The 20,983-nt window shown below is 38.8% G+C and overlaps 2 non-coding genes across 2 annotated transcripts; one reads left to right on the top strand and one right to left on the bottom strand.

Moving 5' to 3' along the window:
- The first annotated feature begins 9,218 nt into the window (after positions 1-9,218).
- TRNAD-GUC (transfer RNA aspartic acid (anticodon GUC)) lies at positions 9,219-9,290 on the top strand. Its single transcript has one exon. It is a non-coding gene; the product is annotated as a tRNA-Asp (tRNA).
- Positions 9,291-10,202: 912 nt separating this feature from the next.
- On the bottom strand, positions 10,203-10,275 carry TRNAF-GAA (transfer RNA phenylalanine (anticodon GAA)). Its single transcript has one exon. It is a non-coding gene; the product is annotated as a tRNA-Phe (tRNA).
- Positions 10,276-20,983: the final 10,708 nt, after the last annotated feature.

Raw genomic sequence — 20,983 nt, 5'->3', positions numbered from 1 at the left:
TCTGGTTGGTATAGCAGCCACCACCATGGATGTATTCGAGCAGTTCAAATGGTCGGATGGTATAGTTTTTGTTTGGTTTGGATTTGGTGGCATCGCTTGGATTGACCGTACCGAGATTTCCAGCGTCGGCCACACGAATTAGCGATGCAGCTCCCACGGCTGCGGCTGCTTCCAATGCTGCTGCTGCTTCCAATGCTGCTGCTGCTTCCAATGCTGCTGCTGCTTCCAATGCTGCTGCTGCTTCCAATGGTGCTGCTGCTTCCAATGCTGTGCCTTTTGCTGGTCCGTCTCCTCTAAAATTCATAAAAAAAAAAAGACGGACCAGCAGCAGCATTGGAAGCAGCCGCAGTCGTGGGAGCTACATCGCTAGTTCGTGTAGCCAAGGCCGGAAACCTCGGTCAGGTCAAGATACCGCTGTCAGCTGTTCTTCGTCTGAGAGGAAATGTGGATGCGACTGCCGTCACGGGTGTAACGATTTTGAGAATCCATGGCGAGACTTGGTGGAGATTCACGGTTGTTTTGAAAATAATTTGAATAGGAGTGGCAACGTCAATAACAAATTTTGACACATGCACACTGCGCAGGCGCAGAAAAAGTTCAGCGTTGCCAGTAACTTTGAAGATCATAAAAATTGTAACCATGGGTGCCAAACAAAGTCAATGACTGCACCCCGATGTGCCCCAGTCTGATTTTGGCACACTGTGTAGAGTGACCAACCCCTTGGTTATAAGTCAACTTCAGAAGATTTAAGTGTCAACCCAATAAATATTTTAGCTATGGCTGAAGCAAGTATGGATGTGCAAATTTCATGCTCGTAATGTTTTAAGAGATTTACTCATTAGTTGAAGTTGTAGGTGAAAAGCCAGGTGATTTAAATGCAAAGATTACTTATTGGAATACAAAAAAATAATAATGATTCAGTGCTTGAAATATATTTATAATTATTTTATTAATATTCATTACACTATCCGATATAAGGGGTAATCAACTCTGTACACTGTGCCGAAACACTGTTCGACACGATAGGGCACACTTTGACAAGTAGGACACAAACAATATAATATAAAATGGCATCACTGTTGAGTGTTGACGTTTAGCCAATCGTTGCCTACTCGGTTGACTACTCGGTTGACTACTCGGTTGGCTACTCGGATGAATACTGTGTTAACCGGTTTCGAGGATCGTTCGAAAAAATCTATAAGTATTCTCTGAACCGTGACCGGTTGAGAGTGTGTTTTTTTATTTTATGTATTTATTTACTTGTCTTCGCATAATAAAAACGCGCAGACAGAATTATTAATGTCTAGTTAAAGAACTAATCCTATTTTTACACATGGTTTTCGAAATATTAAAATCATAATCTTCACGCGATTCGTTAAAACGACGGCAGCAAACATCCAGTGGATTGTTTTGACCGTAGACTGTACGATGCTGAGGAATACGGAGAAGGTCATTTTGTCGCGTCTGCCTAGCCGGTGCATTGAACTGGATTTTCCCTAGAAGTTCAGCACAATCTACATTGTTGTCCTAAATGTCGAATATGAACAGCCGTTGCAGAAGAATCCTTCTATCAGCCAATGTTGAAAGACGAATTAAAGCACAGCGATCCTCGTACGGCGGAAGAACAACCGGATCGTTCCATGGTAACAGTCGTAGAGCGTAGCGGACAAAGTTACGTTGAATCTTTTCAATGCAAAAGCAAAGCGTGACGTGATACGGTGCCCATATTCTAGTGTGCTACGCACTAGCGAACAATATAATGTTTTTAGACAGTATACATCCTCAAATTGCTGCGTGTTGCGCTTGATGAATCCTAGTATCGCATATGCTTTGGCGGTGGTTGTTGCAATGTGCTCGGTGAATTTCAGCTTACTGTCCAGTATTAATCCAAGATCCTTGATTGATGACACACGGTTGACACTTGAAGCGTTCATCTTATAATCGAAAATGGTAGTTGCCCTAGATCGGTTGAACGAGATGATGTTACATTTACGAATATCCACTTCCATTCCGTTTAATGAGCACCATTCAAGAAGCGAGTCGATATCCATCTGAAGAGCGCAACAATCGACCATGGAGGTTATCAGGCGGAAGAATTTCAGGTCATCAGCGAACATGTACTTCGGTGATCTGATGGGTCCGCACAGATCGTTAACAAACAGCACGAAAAGTAATGGTCCCAAATGACTTCCTTGGGGAACCCCGGAAGTAATTGAGAACGTTTCAGATGAGGTTCCACTGAGGCGTACAAAAGCCCAACGCTCAGACAAGTACGATTCAATTCATTGAGTAAGCCACTGAGGGAATCCCATGCGTTTGAGTTTTTCCACTGCCAGTGCATGCGGCACTTTGTCGAATGCTTTGGAAAAGTCGACATAAACTACATCGACCTGTTGTCGCTTTTCAAGGCTGTCCACAAGAGAAGAAACGTAGCACATCAGGTTGGTTGTTGTTGACCGCTTCCTGACAAATCCATGCTGACTCTCTGATATCACATGTTGAAAGTTACGATACAAAGAATCATGGACAAGACTCTCCAAGACTTTAGGAAAGCAACTCAAAATCGAAATTGCACGATAATTTTCGACGTCATTAACATTACCACTTTTATGAATGGGAGTGATGGCTCCAGTTTTCCATTTGTTGGGAAATATGCCCTCCGAAAGAGATCTGTTGAAGAGTATGCTCACAGGCAAAGCGATTGACTCCGCACACCGATTGATGACAGACGATCTGGACCTGCTCCTTTAGAAGTGTCGATAGAAACCAGCTTAGCAAAAACATCTTGCCGAGAGAAGTTGTAGACGGTCACGTTCAAGTCGTAGTGCGGCATATTGCTCAAGTACGATTCAGTTAAAGGTGATCGGTTATTACTTTGCACACTTCGAAAGAACGCCGAGAACAGATTTGCAGATTCTGATGGAGATTCAGCTGCCTCACCTTGGTAACGAAGATGTCGAGGCATTCCGTTGGATCGCTTACGGGTCTTCACATATTGCCAGAATTGTTGGGGGTCCTGTTTCAAACTTGCTTCAGTACGATGAATGTAGCAGCGAAAGCATTGTGCATGCAAAGAGTTATATTCGCTCTCTAAGTCACAGCTCAGCCTTATGCTGTTCATTCCTAGACCGAAAGTAACGTTTCCTTGCCCTGCGTAGACGATTTCGCAGCCGTTGCAGTTCATTGTTCCACCATGGTTGTTTCTTCCTGTGGGTGTCGATTCGTTGTTTTAGAGGCACAACTTCGCTGATGATTCCATAAAGCTTGTCGTAGAATATCGATACCGCTTCGTCGACACTGCAACCAATTAGAAGATTCACCCATCCAACGTCCGAAATCATTGAGCTCAAAACTGCAAAATCACATCGCTTGAAGTCAAAATCTAACGGATCAGTTGCTCGGGAAATTTCACATTCGCTCGCAATGGTTTATTATGTTCATCAACACGCAGTAGCGGTGACGGGGGCTCCACAAGCTCGAGTACATTGATATCAGAAGAGAAATCCAAATCTAGTATCAAAGATGAATACTAAGATGAAACTGTCGGAAGAAAAACTTTCTATTTTAGTGTCTTCTTTCACGGTCCCTTTCATCCAATGAGAACCCCTTCGTATTCAAGGTAATTTTGTGGTTTTGCTGCCCCCTCGGAAGAGATGAAATTTTGCGCTCATTTTTATCAAAACAATCACACTAAAATCAGAGATGTCCCATTTTTTAATTACTCGATTAACAACTAATCGATTATTTTTTGTTCGCTGTGCTGCCATTTTTCCACCAATGAGAGTGCAGCACATGTTTGAAACGATCGGTGATGATCCTGTGGAGATGTTAATGCTTATATCGGCATGATCTAACCGATTATTAATAGTTTACTTTTCGGTTCGTTAATCGATTAAACGATTATTCGAATGAAAATCGGACATCAGTAGATGAATGTGAAACGTCATTTCAAATATAAAGCCGTTCATAAATAATGATACAATTTGAAAGGGACCGGGGCTAATCACAAATTACGTCTCCATGGTAACTGAAATAAACACGAGTGTTCACCGGTTGCTAGTATCCTTCCATTCGCATTACCATAAGGATTCAACTGATGCAGACCATTAGCGATGAACGATTCAACCACAGTGAACTCCTGCTCAGAAGACGTATTTGTGGGTAGCAAAGTTCGCAATTCATCATCATGGTCCCAATTCAAGAAGGGTAGATTGTAGTCACCAACAACAACAACCAAACCACGATCACCCGCTTGATCCATCAGTCTATGAACACATGAACAGTGCTGTTCATACAATGCATTGTCGCTGTTGGGAGGGAGATAAACAACAGACGACAGACGACGAGTTCAAATGTAGGCAGCTTGATCCGAACGATTATTTGCTCCAGACACTCGGTACCAGCAATCGAAACAGCGGCACTGTTCAATGCATTACGGACGCCGACCAAAACACCACCACCTCGTCGAAATTGGCTTGTTGTAGCGTTGCGATCACAGCGATAGATTGTATAGTTGTGCGATAATTCAGAATTTGAAATATCAGCACCGAGCTAGGTTTCGGTGAAAGCTATCACATCGTAGTCAGATTGGGATAGTGCTAGCAGTACTTGGTTTGTTTTGGTGCGTAACCCACGTACATTCTGGTAGTACAGCGTGGACGTACAATGTATATTGTTAGTGAATTGCTGCTGGCTATCAGTGGAGTCTGGATGTAAAGGAGTAGTTGTGTTTCGGGACTGTGTTGTTGTGGTTATTGCCATATCAGTTGAACAGCTGATCATCTGTGAGGCTGCAACGATATCTAGGGCGCCCAGTGAACTACTGTGTTGTGGGTCCGAAGCGAAAAATAGGCCGATCCGACGATGATTGCTTGGAATCGAATGGACGAAATACTATTCCTTGTTGCCTCGTCGATGCAAAGAGGGCTTGTTCCTGCAAACCAATTCCGACTTTGAAGGAAACAAAAGTAAGTTCGTTAAGATTTTTGCCTTTGGGAACTAACTTAGTTACTTCAATGTCATCATCAGTGTTAATACGGCAGTCAAGACGGCTGAAACGGGTTACCTCCAGCGACAATTGGTCAAAAGTTTGGAAGATCCGGTCATCCAATACGACGGTACAGTTCGGAATGCGATCGGCGAAGTCGTTGAGTCTTCCTATGGTGCAGACTGGTTGGATCCCATAATCATGAAAATCAAAACCAATGCACGTTCGCAGTACATATCAACTCAAAGCAAAATTAAGCCGGCTGCGGAGGAAATTTTGAAGAAGTCTGGCTGAGTAATGCTATGGAAATTAGAAGCTGCCCAAACTGGGGCTTACCGACCGACACGTTTTCACGATTGAGGATGGAATCATAGAGAAAAATGCCCGCCAGTTGCTTTTGGTGATTAATTTGCAAACAATCTCATCAATATCAAACAAATGGATTCCCTATATGGCAGGGATTAACCTCGAAAAACCCTCACATTCTTTCACCAAAGGTCACTCAGGTTTTATTCCACCGTGGGCAGCCAATCTCGAAGCGTACAACGAAGGATCAGACCAGGATTTTCTGCGAGAATTGAGGTACATTTACAAGTTTGTTATGCAGAACAATCAATAAATAAATAAGAGCTTATCAAACGAGGGTGGCCTGATTCGAATACCGGTCTTGCCAAGGATCATCCACAATGCACATTTTCACATTTTCACCTGCGTTTTCTCTCGATTATTCTGGCCAGTCGCAATTGGTATGGACTTCAATAGGATAACCACAGGACTTTATTAGGATGTCCATGCTTGGCACACAGTTGTACACACCAAGTGCTCATTTGTTAATAGCTTTTCACTTAGTAGTTGAAATTTGTTTTTCTTTAAAATAATTCATAGATTATGATCATAGTTTACTATAAATATGCAAAGAGTAGGTAAATCTTATCATTTGAATCAACACCAATGAATTTTTACACTTAAGGTCCAAGATGTGCATTTCTCACTTCAGTTTTACAACGCAAAAACAAATATAGTTTATTACTAGAATTGAAATTGACTTTTTTTTTTAAAGTATCTATAACAACCCAAGTAACAATTCAGTAACCATTTGGCATCCACTCTGATTTTTGATGGTTTTATAACGAACAATCCATTTAGTATAAATACAGCATTTCAAAGTGTAAAACATTCATGCTGAATAATTCAGTTTTTTGCTGTTTTAAAAACCTTTTATAGTCTGGCAAGAAAGTCAACAACTGCCTTGTTTTAAAAATAAATTTAAAACACTTCTCAATCCCTCCTTAAAACTGCTCTGTAATTCAAGCATAAACGTCATTAGCAATTGTTTATGAATGTCTAGATAAAATTATTTATTAACGTGTTCTATCATTATAAAAGCAACCATAAAACCATTAGGTTTTGCATTAGAGCAAAAAGCATTTATTGTTGCTTTTTAGGCTTTTTATAGTGCATCATAAACTCCTCAATTACCATGTTTACATTGAGCTTAAATATGGTTCCTCATAGTTAATAAAAGCCAAATTTATGACAAGGAAAACTCGAAGGATAGACGAGGTAGGATGAAAAATTCAAGTCGATTTCAGAAAAATTCACTTCCTTAGAAGAACCAGCACACCATCAACAACTGACCATCTGGCGGAGAAGAGTAAAGTAACCCCGGGCCCTCGAGTTCATAAAACATTGTCGAAAGTTGAAAAACATATCAGCCTTTTCCAGATCTTGCGAAAAGATGACAATCGAAATAACAACCGACAGCAAACCACTGAAACTGTTAGTAAGCGGAGATTACCTGGTTTCTGATCCATAGCAGCGATTTTATTCGGCGAAAGAATCAACTCTTCGAAAACTTCATTCAAGCGTACATCCCTGCATCGTTGGATGGTGCACTTCTGTCACCATCCGGAAGGGGATCTTTTCGGGACCGATTGCGCTTCCAGCTGTATGAATTGCGAAATGTTGTAAAAAAGTATCGCAAACTATCTGAGTAACAGCTCCCTATCCATCGGGAGAAAACCGCCTGGAAGAATCCTGGATCACCCAGCGCAACTATCGAAAGATAAACAAACTTTGACGATCAACTTTTTGCAGGCTACTTTGCCTTCATAAATGCTGCGATAAATCTGAACGGGTTAGCATCAAGCAAAATGGCTTTAGATAAATTCAATTCAGCCTGCAAGTTTTCTTCATAAAAGCCATTTTAAAACCTTATGAGTTTGTTAAGGATTTCTTGAAAGCAAAACAACTTTTTCATAAATGACCCATGAAAATCAACTGTTATGCCACCACCATGTTACAATTAGTTTGCTTGTTTTTTACAATCTTCGATTTTCAATCTATATTCCCTATATTTTTGTAAATTTAGCAATGAGCAAACATTTAAATGCGAAACTCATAAAAAAATCTCGGCCAAGCCCGATCTGACCAATCATTTTTTTTTTCATTGTAAAATAATTAGTCAAATCGAAGTTTTACGAGGGCGGACTTAATATTTTCGATGTTTTCACCTACATTTCACATAACATTTAAGAAGGCACATAAAACTAGACCATTTAATGAGAACTATTGTAATAAATTTGGATATTCAACAAGATTTTCATACCATCAGTTTCTATTTTAATTATTTTGATAAGATTGGATTCATAAATCCATTTCTATCTTGATTGATGCTTTCCTAGTGGATTCAGCAAGAAGCTAGGGGAAATGCCTCGCAAAGGGGTTTTATTGTTGCTAAATAGCTTTTGTTGTAGCTTTCAAATGTTTCTCAATGCGTTCGTCATACAACCTTTTGCAGTAAATCAATCTTAAAGTGCTTCGAGAATACACCCTTCAGAACCTTCTCCAGGGTGGGTCAACTATACATATTCTAGTCTTAATGAAGTTTTGGTGGATGCATTAATGACAAAACAGCATTGACCAGAGTTTTATGAATGTTGTTTTATAGTTGCTTTGTAGTATTTCATAAAACTTAAAATGTTACTTGGGAAGCTTAAACTCTATTCTATCTACTGCTTCAAAAAAAAAACTATGTTTCGGCAACTATGTGCAAAGTTATTAGCAAATGAGCAGTTCGTGACCAAAACTGTGTATGCTAAGCAAAAGGATGTCCATATAATTTTGAAAGAAGTTCCAGTACTGCTGTGGGAAGTCAATACGTATTAACCCCACATACCTATTCCATCAGACCTGGACTGGTGTACGATTGCCTTAGCGCAATAGCATAAGATTTATTGGAACGGATCATTGCAGTAAAAAATGCAATTACATTCTACTCTATCAAGCACATCCCCGTCACCAGATCCGGTTATTTTGCAGATGCATCGTTGGCACTATCCTTCTGTAGAACGAGCTCGTATGAAGGGTCCTCAGTGCGATGGGTTGCTTACCCTTGGTCATTACTGAAAAAAAAATGTTGCTCCTAGGATCGAGAGAATTTGATATGCAGCAGGTATCAATTTGATCCATCATTGATCAAGCTACGCCTTCGTTTCTGTACATCTGCAAGGAATCAGCACTTCATCGATCCGGAATATGGTGAACGGGTTCAATTTGCTTGAACACTGTATAGGTTTGATGGCGTTCACTTCCTCTTCCACTTCCCGAAGGGAAGCTGATTGCTTTCCATGATCCATCAGAGAAATTGAAAATGTAAACATCATCACAAAAGTCGTAGCTTTCGGGGTTGCCAAACTCATGGATTATTGACACCTTGATAGGCACACTTTGATTGACCCTTGATAGACATGTTCGGCACAGCTCAATCACTCGGTACCGATTTAGATGGGCAGAGTTGAATACCCCTTGATCCGATACCATTAAAAAGCCGGATATCCTGAAATTGTTAAACCGTAGATATCCGGTTGATCCGGATGATGGATACCTGCCGGATATTTTTATCCGGATAGTCCCAACAGTACAATGTAGTCAGCGACGAACATGTGCAGTTTTTGTTATCGCCTAAATTAGTTACGAAATTAAATTAATGATGCAAAATAAATCCATGAAGCTGTCAAAGTGAACTAGCATCTACGTTCATAACAATAACATTAATGTGAATAATATTGCATGAAATTACATCTGTGACGAAAAAATTAATTAGACTTTGTTGAAGGTTTATGTGAGGGTCTATTCTTCCTGTGACATTGCCAAAAATAATTCTGTCAATATCGCGTGCAAACTTTCAATGACAATCACAATTCTCGGCACTGGTTGCTAATTATACAAGTCCTCGATAGTATAGTGGTCAGTATCCCCGCCTGTCACGCGGGAGACCGGGGTTCAATTCCCCGTCGGGGAGATAGCGTATTTTTTGTAGATGTGAATTTGATCGTATTGAATTAAAAAATAATCCTCCATTAATGCAATGCGAATTTACTATTTCAGTTCATAACATCATTTAATTTCGAATAATTTCTCATCATGTTCAAAACGGTAACATCTCTTCAGAGCAACGCGGCACTGTCACCTGCTCCTCTATCCATAAATAAATTATTACAAATTATTCTGCAAGCAAAACTCATTTATCTTGGCTCATCTATAGTGACACATAACTGATTATCCTACAAGGGATAACATCTAAGCACAATCACGATGCACGATGACAATCAGCGAAATAAAAGGGGTGTGAAAAATGAGCACCTTTTGTCTCAATTTCTGCACGCAGCGGTTCGTTGCGTTTGTTCGTTGGTTGAATCCGAACCGCCACGGCGGTGAAGCCATTAATTTTCGAAATGAAAAAATTACTCTGGCCACACCCCTTTCTTCCTGGGTACGTGGATGGTTTTCTTCCCGCAAAGTTTTTTGAGAAACAACCCTTTTGGGAACATATTTTTCTCCGATCGAAAGTAATGGAAGCCCGGTTAATCAGACCCGTAAATTTGAACTACCATGCAATAAATTTGCAACCCTTCCTATGCTCGCTTCGCAACGGACGCAATGCATTTGGGTGGAAACAATAATTCCCTTAATGACTGGTGTCACGAAAACGACACCAGCAGCAGCGTTGACGTCGAAGAGGTATAGTGCTCCAAGCATGTGGCGAGGCGAAGCAATGATATTGCGCCATTTTTTAGAAGGTAGATAGTCACGTCCGCTAGAACTTGGCGTTGATGATAAGGAGGGGATTACTTCAATGTCGTTTATTGATAAGGAGGGGATTACTTCAATGTCGTTTATTATATGGCAAGCAAGGCAAAAAAAAAAGTGCTAATGCCGAAACCCGGGATTGAACCGGGGACATTTAGATCTTCAGTCTAACGCTCTCCCAACTGAGCTATTTCGGCTTGATGCTTAAGTTATGAAATAAACAAATTAAGATTTATGTTTAATGATTACATATTACAACTAGAATAACGTTAATAATTCAATTAGTAACAGGGGTTTTACTCTGAACGTAATTATTCGTTGTACTGATGGGGCCAACAAACTTAGCTCACTGTTTACATTGATGTGGTATCAATGAGATAATACATAAGCTTCGTATTATTTGTCGATATGTAATCAGTTCTCTATTAAAAATGTATTTCTATCTGAAACTAGGGGAAGTGCACCAGTATTGGCCATAGGTTCCAGTATTGGCCATAGGCGAGTAAGAGAGGTGCCACAGTCGGAAGAAGTGTTAGTTTGTTTACTAAAATGAACCGCCCATTTTGTTATGGCAAGTTTTGCTATATGAAATGCTCCTCGTGTTTATTAGCAAAATTCACATCAAAGATTGATTAATTGCGTAGGAAATCAGTGTGGCACGGCATTTGTGACCAGCATACATCTTCCGGTCGTATGAAACAGGTCAAAAACTGTCCAAATCCGAAGATAATTTTTTTGTTTTGAATTTCTGTATGGCAAAATAGTGAACTTTTCGTGAACATTAACGGCAAAGAACTCACCAACACTGGGAGACCGTGAGTTCCTGCCCACCTGTAATTTCCAGTCTCGGGTTAGATAAACACATTCTCAGCATTTGTCTGTTCTCCCGCTGAGTTGAGTTGGAATATTTTTGTTATTGCCTCTGTCCTATTCGTAGTGAGAGCCTGGTTGGAAAATGAACATTTTGAGTTGTATCTCTCAAATACTGGTACTGAGTTTTTATTGATGCAAAAAATGTGCAAAATTGCTTCTAAATAACCACTTAAATATTTTCGCGTTCATCACAGTAACACCACACGTTTACTCGAAAACAAAATGTTGAAAGGGAAACCAACGTCTGCGCTCTAGGCGAGTAAGAGAGGTGACACAGTCGGAAGAAGTGTTAGTTTGTTTACTAAAATGAACCGCCCATTTTGATATGGCAAGTTTTGCTATAAGAAATGCTCCTCGTGTTTATTAGCAAAATTCACATCAAAGATTGATTAATTGCGTAGGAAATCAGCTTTGGCACGGCATTTGTGACCAGCATACACCTTCCAGTCGTATGAAACAGGTCAAAAACTGTCCAAATCCGCAGATAAAAATTTTTGTTTTGAATTTCTGTATAGCAAAATAGTGAACTTTTCGTGAAAATTAACGGCAAAGAACTCACCAATACTGGGAGACCGTGAGTTCCTGCCCACCTGTCATTTCTCATCTCGGTCTGCGCTTGGGTGTGAACATTGATGTTTGAGCACCGAAAAACACGAAGTGCGTGCATAAACTTCAAACATATGCTCGAGCTCATGTTCATTTGACTGAGTGCATGCGTGAACACAGAAAGAATGTTCTTCTGAGTACGAAAACCTCTTTGCTCACAAGTGCCATGCTCCACCTTGAAGACTGTGCTGCCCATAAATGAGAAATTGGCTAATAAGCCATTTTTGTCAAAATCGAGAAAATGGTGTTAGTTGATATGTGGCACTTTTGTCAAGGTCCCCACTGCATACAATTTTGAAAAAATTGATTCGTGCGGATAAACGACTTGAAAAACTAGATGGCTAATGTGCAATATAAATGAGAAATTGTCTAATGTGCATGATCAGTCTGAAACCGAGCGCAGCAACCAGTGTGTTTTTAATAGGGAATTTTTTTTAACATCAAGTAAGATGGTTTTATAGTCAAGTGGTCACAGGCATTAAGTTGAAAATCGGAAGATTCAGGATTCAAAACTTGTTTTATGTTAAACCTTTATAATTTTTTTTTTAAATAAATGTTAAAGATTCAGAAATTTTTCGGTTTTACAGCTTATCGCAAGACTCTTTAATTAAATTTATTATGGAAAGAATGTTTTTATTTATTTATAACAGCTTTATTGATGTATAATAAATGGAAAGAGCAAGGGAAATGAAAATGGTAAATGTTACAATATAATCACACATTATTATTATGCTCCTTCATTGGTATTATGATTCTTTATCCGATATGTCATCGTGGGTTGGAAGGTTATACCAGTACATTTTTTTGTCGGGAGGCAACAACGGTAGAATTTTTTGTATTATTCCTTGCTTACGTGTAAGTTCGACTCCTTTTGGTAACATCCGGAAATGCATCGTAGATGAAATGTCGAAATCAGCTGATTGAACTTTCCTGATTTGTTCTCTGGTGAAGAAGTTGCACGATTTTGTTGCTCCAGAAAATTCATTGGCGTACGTAAAATTATACGATCCTCTTGAAAATATGATAAGCTCACCTCATTAAGTTTCGGTCGAGGTCTCAGCTTGGTTGCCGGTTTGCATGTCATATCACAGGTAAAAAAATCAAATGCCTGCATTTTCACTGCGACGGAATTTTCTTGAGCAATGTTGACACAAGTATAAAAATCTTCAAATGTATGAACTTCCCCTTTATCAGCTGATTTCATTCGTTTTTCAACAGCATGATGGAACAAATCAGCGGACATAAAGGTGTGTCCAGGTTCAAAATACTTAAGTTCAATAACGTTAGTCTCAAGCAACGTTGAATTTACAAGAAGGATCATAAATAAGAACAGATTCCAGTTCTTATTCTGACTACTACAATTATCTAGCCAAAGCACAATATGCTTAGCGCTCCGCTCAATTTGCAGATATTTTAGAAAGCAGCTCGTGATGTCTGATGCCTTTCTTCCGCTAATGGATTCATCCCAAACGAAACCATAAACTAAACCATGCTTTGCTCCTCCAACTGGAGCAAACGTTTGGTGCAAAATGTTTATTCGCTTCGTGAATATGACGGTTTTATAAGAGTCCATCCTTGGTATTTGAACCACCTGTAATAAACATCAATACTCAATAAATATTCATGTGTTGTTATTGAATGCAAAAAAATACCTTTTGCAGATCAACGGACATAATTATTGCTTTCTTATTGGTTTTATCCTTTTGATATTCTTCGCGAGATGTGCGTGCCCGTAGATTATGATCGTGCCACATTTTGCAGGCTTCACAAAGATCAATTGCTGGTTCGTTTGTTGGTGAATCATGATTATGGCCAGTCTCAGCTACATGCTGATGGTGAATTTCACATACTTCGCATTCTTCTAGTCCAAGCTTGGTGAATTTGATGTTCATAGCTCGAAGTATGCTGTAGTAAAAAATATAATTTTTTAAATGTCCACAGATTTATACAAGAAAACATACCCGCAGTAATATTGGTATGAACACTTCGTATTTTCATCGGTCTGCTTTGCAATATATGCATCAAACAAGCGTCTGGCTGAAAGGTCCGAAGGCAAGTATTTAACATTTGGAGCATGGATCCGTCGATAGTGAGATATCGTAGGATTATGTAATAGTATGTCTTCCGTGACCATCTTTTTCAGATCTCTGCTCTTTAATTTTTGAAGCATACCCCTCTTATCAATATTCCAGTCATGCGATGCTTCTTTCGTGAACGCGCGAGAGATAGTATTACTAAAATTTACAATTGATGTACTACAAACAAATACTACGCCTATTAAGAACAGAATTCATACCTGCAAGATTTTTCATACCCAATTGTGTTCAGAAAAAATGTTGCACAAACGTTCTGCGAACTGAAAAAGGAATTTTTCAAATGATATTTATATGTAAAACATTTCCCATGCACAACGGCACGTATGCGTCTACGTTTAACTTCGATCTGCAGAACCCGGATAAAACCTTTTTGATCGGCAGGCGTCTTGTTCTAATAGCCGCATTTCTCTATCTATTTTAGATTCACAATCCAGAGGACATGCTGCACAATTTCCAGGCACCACTGTGTGTTTTATTCGCTTAATCGTTTTAGTCTCCAGAGCTACTGCTTCTCGCTTTGTGGGTTTACGACGCGGAATACTGTCATCTGGCTCCTGCTCACTTTCACTAGTGGTTCCGTATTGTTGTAGATAATTTAAAGCCATATCTAGCTGGAATTTACACCACAATAAACGAGAACGTATGCACGTTAGCCAAAACAAATGACCGTTTGGCGAATTTCCCTGAGATTGTAATTGAAAAAATGGCTACTATGATTAAAAATCAGCCTTTATAGAAAATGGCTATTAGTTTCGTTGTTTTTATTCAACGGCATGTTTCCGGCATAGGCAAATACTGTTATGTATATTTTAAAAGACAATTTTATCTAGTAAAACTTATTCAACCAACAAAAATGTTAAAATTGCATTTTTCTCGATTTCGTGCTTCAGGCACATTAGCCAATTTCTCATTTATGGGCAGTGTGTGACTGATTATCGGACGACATGAAAAACAAAAATTGTTTGAAAAGTAAACAAAAATCACTTATTGTTGATCATAAAATCATTCGACGTGTTTTTCATTCAATCTCAGGAATCATTAGTTTTGCTTGACGCTGAATGAGATTTCATTCAACGGTAGGTGGATGTTTTGAAACCAGTGCGCAAAACAGTCAGGTTCAATGAGTCATTTTCATATGAAATGAACTGCCATCTGCTTCATCATTCACTGCCTCGTGATAGTCTGAATCAAGGTGACTACATATAGGTGTTCTAATGTGTCAAATTCATGATTCAACTATGTTGGATTTTTGTATGGGATAGCGACCGAGTTTGTTTACAATTTGCTCTAAAACCGCACTCCCCTCCCCCCCGCGACCTCCTCGCCTATATAGTGACAAAGCTGTATCACCATTTATATACCCACCATGGTCTGAATGATAGAGAGGTAAACGAGTCACTGACAGCCGAGCACTCAGTCAGTAGCTCTGTCAGCACGTTTATTCTTCCGTGATGGTACCCAATACTTGTTTTGAATGACTGAGCGTACAAGTTTTGTATGGAAAAATCCCTCAATTACATGCTGTGTGAGCGAAGGCAAGCGGTGTGAGTCACCAATTCGTGGGTGACTGAATGTTTTTGTTGACTCTTTCATTGCCTTGTCCTTTGCCGTTTGGTACAAACGGTTTCCACAGAGCAATGGATTGAATAGTGCAGTTTTTTTTTAAACTCTTTATTTGTTCCAAATTCAAAATAAATTACATTTCATTTTAACCTAGGTGCTCCAGTTACTACAGTAACTTACCAGCCTCAATTGTTATGATATATATCTAAGTATTTTTACGTTGTTCCTGTCTTGGACATTCAGCATTTTAAACAGGTTTTTTAAACCTGCATGTCAGTATAACAATTGATATCTTAAAACTAAAAACTAAATCTAAATCTTATCTAAGTATAAAGGGAATTAGTCGTGTTGCAATTGAGGATTGCAACGATTTTTGTTGGACATTTGTTCTAAAGTCTCAATATTCGAAATTCTATGTACTTCGGTAGTACTGTACCACGGAGGCAACTTCAAAATCATTTTCAGAACTTTGTTCTGAATCCTTTGAAGTGCTTTTTTCCTGGTAGTGCAACAAATAGACCATATTGGCACAGCTTAAGCCATGGCCGGTCTAAAAACTTGTTTAAATATTAGAAGTTTATTCGTCAGGCAAAGTTTGGATTTCCTGTTTATAAGAGGATACAAACATTTTATATATTTGTTACATTTGGCTTGAGGGCATGTGATCTTTAAAAGTTAATTTATGGTCAAGTATTAATCCAAGATATTTCACTTGGTTTGACCAGGAAATTGGAACTCCGTTCATAGTGACTATGTGACTACTACTTGGTTACAAAAACGAAGGTCTAGGCTTGTGTGGAAATATTATAAGTTGAGTTTTGGAAGCGTTGGGAGAAATCTTCCATTTTTGTAAATAAGAAGAGAAAATATCTAAACTTTTCTGCAGTCTGCTGCAAATAACACGAAGACTTCTTCTTTTAGCGGAAATGCCTGTGTCATCAGCGAACAAAGATTTGTGGCAACCCTGAGGCAAATCAGGGAGGTCCGAAGTGAAAATGTTATACAATATAGGCACAAGAATGCTCCCCTGAGGAACCCCTGCACTAACAGGTAGTCGATTGGATTTGGATGTTGGTAATTTACCTGCAGAGTTCTGTCAGTTAAATAATTTTGAACTAATTTCATAATGTAAAGTGGAAAATTAAACTTTTTCAATTTAGCAATCAAACCTTCATGCCAAACACTGTCGAATGCTTTTTCTATGTCTAGAAGAGCAACTCCAGTTGAGTGGCCTTCAGATTTGTTTGAACGAATTAAATTGGTAACTCTTAAGAGTTGATGAGTAGTTGAATGCCCATGGCGAAATCCAAACTGCTCATCTGCAAAAATTGAGTTCGTATTGATGTGAAGCATCATTCTATTCAAAATTATTTTTTCAAAAAGTTTACTTATTGAAGAAAGCAAACTTATTGGACGGTAGTTAGAAGCTTCAACTGGATTTTTATCCGGCTTCAAAATTGGAACAACTTTTGCATTTTTCCATTTATCAGGAAAGTATGCCAAATGGAAACATCTGTTAAATAATTTTACCAAGAAAGACAAGGTACTCTCTGGGAGTTTTTTGATGAGGATATAGAAAATTCCATCATCACCTGGAGCTTTCATGTTTTGAAAATTTTTAGTTATAGACCTTACTTCGTCCAAATCAGTCCCCCAGGAATATTAAAAATATTTTCCCGAGAGAAAATATTCAGATAATCCCGAGCAACCTGATTCTCAATAGGACTAGTAAGACCCAAACTGAAATTATGGGAACTCTCGAATTGTTTAGCAAGTTTCTGAGCTTTTTCCAAATATGTGATCAAAATTTTACCACCTTCTTTAAGCGCTGGAATAGGCTTTTGAGGTTTTTTAAAATTTTTTGTGAGTTTCCAAAAGGGTTTGGAACTCGGGTCTAATTTAGAAACATTATTTTCAAAAGTTTTGTTCCTCAGGGCAGAGAATCGCTTTTTAATTTGTTTTTGCAAATCCCGCCAGATAACTTTCATGGCAGGATCGCGTGTTCTTTGATATTGTCTCCTACGGACATTTTTAAGACGGATCAAGAGCTGAAGATCGTCGTCTATTATAATTGAATCGAATTTAACCTCGCATTTTGGTACTGAGGCAGCTCTTGCTGCAACTATAGAAGTAGTCAGAGATTCAAGAGCATAATTAATTTCATCTTTGGTTTGCAAAGGAATGTTTGGATCGAAGTTATATTCCATAAATGTTCGATACTGCTCCCAATCAGCTCTATGGTAATTGAAAGTAGAGCTGTTGGGATTAGACATTATTTCTTGGGATATTTCAAAAGTTACTGGAAGGTGATCAGAACCGAAGTCAGCATGGGTAACCAATTGGCTACAAAGTTGACATGAATCAGTTAAGACCAAATCAATAGTTGAGGGATTTCTTGCAGAAGAAAAGCATGTTGGGCTGTTTGGATATTGAATAGTGTAATAACCTGCAGAACAATCATCAAACAGAATATTACCATTGGAATTGCTTTGAGCATTATTCCATGAGCGGTGTTTTGCATTAAAATCACCAATAATGAAGAATTTAGACCTATGACGGTTAAGTTTCTGGAGGTCACCCTTGAGAAAATTCTTTTGCTGGCCTACGCATTGGAATGGCAAATAGGCAGCTATAAACGTAAGTTGTCCAAATTTTGTTTCAACAGAAACTCCCAAAGTTTCAAAAACTTTGGTTTCAAATGAAGAAAGAATTTTATGTTTGATTCGTCTATGAACAATGATGGCAACGGCACCACAGGGTCCATCAAGACGATCATTTCTATAAATTAAATAATTTGAGTCCTTCTTAACCTTATGGTCAGGTTTAAGGAACGTTTCAGTTATAACGGCAATATGCACGTTATGAACTCTCAAAAAGTTGAATAGCTCGTCTTCATTATTTTTAAGAGATCGGGCATTCCAATTTAAAATATTTAAAGCTTTAAAATCCATTACTGAATTTTAAAGTCATGACAATATTATTTGCAAATTTTACTCCAGTTTGAATAGCATCAAACATGGAGTTAGATTTAAGCATATCAGAAATCATGTCAATTAATGATTTCTGTAAAAATTCCATTTTAGGGGCAGTAATGCTTCCTAAGTCAAAATTGTCAAAATTTCCGTTAGAATTACTTTGGCTAGTATTTTGATTTCTACCCGCTGCAATAGCAGCATAAGTAGCTCCATTAACTCGCTGAACATTGTTAGCAGCGAGGGGAGTAGGTACAGATGAAAAATTTGAAGCAGGGGTGATATTTGTACCTACGGGTACGAATGTAGAATTTGTTCTTCGCTGACCGTTGTTTACAGCGTGGAGCGTTTCTTACCTGTCGGTTAGAACGAGATTGTAGGATCGCTTTGCGAGTCTTACATTCCCAAAAATTGGATTTGTGGTTTTCACCACAATTTGAACATTTAAATTTCTTAGGATCTTCCTTCACAGGACAGTCGTCCTTTGCGTGAGAGCGATCACCAAAATTCATGCATTTAGCTGGCATGTAGCAATTTTTAGTTCCGTGACCCCATCTCTGGCACTTACGGCACTGAGTGAGGTTTTGGAAAATTCCTCCAGTCTTCCTGAAGTGTTCCCACTTCACTCGGACATGGAGCATAAGGCTAGCTTTTTCCAAGGCCTTAAGGTTGTTTAGTTCAATAGACTTGAAGTGAACTAAATAAAAATCATTAGAAATCCCGTTGCGCGAATCGCCAGGACGGGATTTCATTTTCATTTTGATTACTTGGAGTGGCACAACTCCAAGTAATTTTGCCAGTTCATCTTTGATCTGATCCAGGGATTCACCACTGGGCAGTCCTTTCATGACAACCTTGAACACACGTTCAGTTTTGGTGTCGTAAGTAAAAAATTTGTGCTTCTTCTAAGTAAGATACTTGAGAAGACATTTAAATCCGTCCAAGGTTTCAGCCAATACACGGCATTCACCCCGACGTCCAATTTGTAGTGAAAACTTAACTTTCACGAAATTCAAAAGTTCCATGCGAAGAGCATGGAAATCGGAAGTGGTTATCACAATAGGGGGAATCTTTTCCTTCTTGGCATTAAGCCGGGAAAGTTTACTAGAATTTTTCTTGGATGATGGATCATTCTAATCATCCGTGAGCAAATCAAATTGATTGCTCAAATTAATTTCATCAGAAGGGGGGTCAAGAGTTTGCCCTATTCTTTTGCGTTTAGGCGCCATGGCGGCAGTAAATTTTTATCCAAATCGACTTCCAAGCTGATTACTATAAGAATTTGAAGGATCGAAGAGGAATTTTCCAAATCGATATCCAAGAAGGATTACCTCGGGTAGGGTCCAAACAAGGATCGAAGAGGAATAAGAGTTGAACCAGGTAGAATTTTTTTTACAGGTTGAGCACTGAAAAGTGCTGTTTAAATTTGTTGTAGCTTTAGGTAGTAGTAACACTTCCTTAAGCAAAGAGCAAGAGAGACAAGAGAGCACGATGCGGACTCATGAAATAGTGCAGTGCTTTCATACTCAGCCTTAGCAGTCAATAATTTCACGCTCTGGTTGAAACGGTTGTTGTTATTGACTTTAAAGTGGTATGTTTCATTAAACTAAGTGTAAATGAGCCTGAATTTACAAAAAAAAGTAAGAGGTTGTATCCAAGACACGACCGTAGATTTGACGCAGGATTACGAAAGGTAGTTATGATGGCATAGCAAAAGTATAGTAAATATTAAATTGATTTCTTAACTCGTTGTCAGTGAAAAATTAAGATTGGGGAAATGTAGGTAATGTCGGCCTACATGTCCCTAATTTGGGCCCTTACATAAATTCAGCAATTGACTAAATTTTCAATAGCGATCAAAAATATCCATTAGTACCGTCCTAATGACGCGTTCATCTAGATAAAATTGATAAATAGCAGACTTTTAGCGATGGGCCCAAATTAGGGACATGTAGGCCGACATTACTTACATTTCCCTTAGGTTGAAATTCGGAAGCAATTTGAGAGTTATGTTTGTGAGGTGCTCTGTCGATGTTCATGTAGTACAAGCCAATCCTGGACGATATGTCTTGGATTCAAGCTCTTACTCTTTAGTTTAGTAGTAATTTGTGGTCCTGAAAAGGACCGATGGATTGGAAGCTAGTTAAGAACAATTTTGGAAATGATAGCGGTGCGGAAATTAAATATGTAGGGGGAATAGATGTAATGTCGGCCTAAATGCTCCTAATTTGCAATCGACGAAATTTTCAATGGCGACCAAAAATATCCATTAGTACCGTCCCAATGACGCGTTCATCTAGATACAATTGAAAATAGCAGATTTTTAGCGATGTACCCAATCTAGGCCAACATTAGAGCCATTTCCCCTATTAAGGGAAACACATCAATCACAGAATATGAGCCTACCGGACGGTACCTACGTTTATACTTTTGATGCAATTTTGAAGCCCCTTCTTTAAGAGAATTTTGCAAGGTTATTTTTTGGCATAATGCTCTTAAAGGGTGATACGGTCAAAATTTGGTCAAGGGAAAACGCGTGTAAATCGGTGAAATCGTTTATTTAAAAAATCAAATTAAATTTCTTTTTCAAGTTCAATTAGTATAAAATTCAGGAAAAATATTCAGTTAGGCTTCCGCTTTTCCAAATCCGAATTGCCGGGCCTTACGCTTGACCCCTGCCATCAGATTTTGTACAGCCACCTTGTCCACCTTCTTTGCCGCAGAAAGCCAGTTTGCCTTGAACTGCTGCTCGCCCTTAGCAGTTTTTTTGGTCTTCTTTAGGTTCCGCTTGACAA

Source organism: Ochlerotatus camptorhynchus, unplaced genomic scaffold, assembly GCF_037179485.1.
Source record: "Ochlerotatus camptorhynchus isolate MF236.1 unplaced genomic scaffold, CSIRO-AGI_Acam_v1.1 ptg000151l, whole genome shotgun sequence".
NCBI classification, from domain to species: Eukaryota; Metazoa; Arthropoda; class Insecta; order Diptera; family Culicidae; genus Ochlerotatus; species Ochlerotatus camptorhynchus.
The sequence above is the reverse complement of the archived record's forward strand: the minus strand, read 5'-3'. Positions and strand labels throughout refer to the sequence as shown.